General features: G+C 36.0%; 1 non-coding gene across 1 annotated transcript; it reads right to left on the bottom strand.

Moving 5' to 3' along the window:
- Nucleotides 1-1,466: 1,466 nt before the first annotated feature.
- LOC124898321 lies at nucleotides 1,467-1,577 on the bottom strand. Its single transcript, XR_007055295.1, has one exon. It is a non-coding gene; the product is annotated as a small nucleolar RNA R71 (small nucleolar RNA).
- Nucleotides 1,578-2,848: the final 1,271 nt, after the last annotated feature.

The following is a 2,848-nucleotide window of genomic DNA, read 5'->3' as shown; positions in this document are numbered from 1 at the left end:
TGGGATATCTTGAGACACCCTAGATCACTTGGGACATCATTGGAGGCTACCACAGCTTCTTTTTAGATTTTATCATTCTTTAATTTAGTTTTTTTTGTATGGTTTGTATTATCACTGCAAGGTATTGGATGATGAATATTTCCATTCAAGGCTAAACTCCCTTTTCGGGGTTAAGACCAAGATCATGAATACTTTTGTTTAGAATTAATTTTATTTAATTTGCTTATCATTATGGTTGTTTGTTTATTCTTGTTTTAATTATTTTAAGGATGAGCTACCCTTAGATTAGATTTATTGTCAACCTTTTGATCTTGGGAGAGGGAATAGGGAGATAGAACAGGGGAATAAATAATGTTTGGGTTATTTTTTCTTTTATAAAATAAAGAATTCAACTTACCACATAGAACAGGGATATACTTAGGAGCCTTACTTGATTCAAATGTAGGATCATAGCTTTAATTACTTAATAGGATTATTACATCCCTGCTCAATGATGTAGTTGTAATATCCAAATTGAGTAAAACATTAGAGGTCGGGAGCCCATAATCATGCAATTAATCCTACGAATCAATAACCAAGATAAGCAAGTTAAAGAATAAAATTCAATAACGGAGTATAATTGTTTGTAAGCCTTAACCCTGGGCTTCTATCCATTGATGTTCTCAAGTCATTTAATTTTCTGCATTAGTTTAGTTTATTTTTAATTTATAATTCTAAAACTCTATTGATTACTCTCCTTAATTTGTTAAACTAGAATTGGATTGTCAGTGAACGCAAGTCCCTGAGAGATCGATACTTGGGCTCTTGGGAACTGTCATGTTTTTGGCTTCATTTTCGGGGATTTATTATTTGATAATTGTTTATTTTAGTTTTATTTTTAGATTTATTTGGTGTTTTTACGCTTGGTCTTGTTTTTGTTTTTGCAGGAAACAGGTTCATAAGTTTCTAAGCTGGAAAAGGATCGGGAGCTGGTAGAACCAAGCCCGGAACCAGAGCAACTTTACCATAAATGCAGGAGAGAAGCAATCCTTCTCCCCATAATTTCACAAATCCAAGAAGGCCAAGAGAATACTGTTCCTAAGTTTGAACAACAAACAGTTGGTAGGAAGGTTAGGGACGTGGCAATCCCATTTTTGAAGAACTTGGACTTCCCCAATTTTTAGACAGGCATCTGGAGGATTTTTGAGTTGAAATACAATATGGTGCAGCTTCTAATTAGCAGTGGACATTTAGCAGGACTTTCACACAAGGATCCACAAGTCCATTTGCAGACCTTTATTGAGCTTAAAGATACATTCACTCCAACTGAGGTGACTTCAGATTACGTGAGGCTGATACTGTTTCGCTATTTACTTATTGGGGAAGCTAAAAAGTGGTTGAATACAGAGCCGTCCAGTTCAATCACAATATGGGATAACTTAGCTAGAAGGTTCATCATCAGATTCTTTCCATCAGGCAAGACTGCAAGACTTCATAGTGAGATAGTGAGTATCAAATAAAATATTGATGAAAAGTTCTATCATGCTTGGGAATGATTCAAGGACCTTCTTAGAGATTGTCCACATCACCAACAGTCTAATGAGGTACTTTCTCAAACTTTTGTAAAAGCTCCTAATCACAATATAAAGATTTTGTTAGATTCAGCCATAGATGGTCAAGTGTTTGAGCTAACTTATGATGAGTTGTACACATTGTTGAACTGCATAGCACAAGGAAATCCAGAGTGGCATGCAGATTCTAGAAGTGCCACAAAATAAATTGATGGAGAATTAGAGGTGGACCAATTCATAGACTTATCAACACAGGTTTCTGCCTTACAAAATTTGATCAACATAAAATTCAGCACTATGAAGTTAGGAGCCGCACGATCTACAGCCAGAGTCAATGCTATCCAATAAGTCATAAGTTGGTGTAAGGTATGCAGAAATAGTGGTCATGCAGCGGCCATATGTGCTTTAAATCCAGAATTTGTGATGTATGTCGACAATCCTCAAAGGCCAAATTATGGTAATACCTACAACATAAAATGGAAAACTTAGCCACTAAATCTGTCATGGAATGCCCCACAGCCACAATCCCAATTGAGTCAATCAAATTGCAACATAGAAGAGATGATGAAGCAACTCGTAGCTGGTCAAACATAATTGATTGTGGATCTAAATAGTTAAAGGGAAGAATTACAAAATCAGAAAGTGGAGCAAAGAAATTTAGAGTTGCAGGTTGGGAAGATAGAGAAAGTGTTAAATACCCGTCCTCAAGGTGGTCTTCCCTCTAATATATAAAATCCTAAGCAAGTCATGGCAATGACCTTACAAAATAGTAAAAAACTTCAAGGAGAACCTCCCAAGTCAACAAAGGAAGTAGATGTTGAAGTGGTGACCCAATAGGTAAATGACAGAGTTTCTGAAAATTTAAGGAAGTCTGAGTAGTTGAAGGAAAAAGTTGTTAAACCAGAGAAGAAAAAGATATTGTCATTGCCCTTCCCTTAAAAGTACATAAAAGCGAAGGAGGACACATTGTTCAAAAAGTTCATTGACACATTCGGAGAGTTGCATATTAATCTACCTATGCTAGATGTTCTGCAGAGTATGCCTAAGTATGCAAAGTACTTGAGGTATATGGTAGTGAAGAAGGTGAAACTACAAGATGTTGGAGCTATAATACTCATAGAAGAGTGTAGTACGATAATGACACAAAAAACCCCCCAAGAAATTAAAATATCAAGGGAAGTTTGTTATCCCTATTCAAATTGGGGCCAAGAAGTCCATACATTAAGTGACTTAGGGGAAATCATATATTTAATGTCCCTACCATTATTTAGAAAATTGGGCTTGGGAGAGCCTAAACC

This window comes from Capsicum annuum, chromosome 4, assembly GCF_002878395.1.
Source record: "Capsicum annuum cultivar UCD-10X-F1 chromosome 4, UCD10Xv1.1, whole genome shotgun sequence".
NCBI classification, from domain to species: Eukaryota; Viridiplantae; Streptophyta; class Magnoliopsida; order Solanales; family Solanaceae; genus Capsicum; species Capsicum annuum.
The sequence above is the reverse complement of the archived record's forward strand: the minus strand, read 5'-3'. Positions and strand labels throughout refer to the sequence as shown.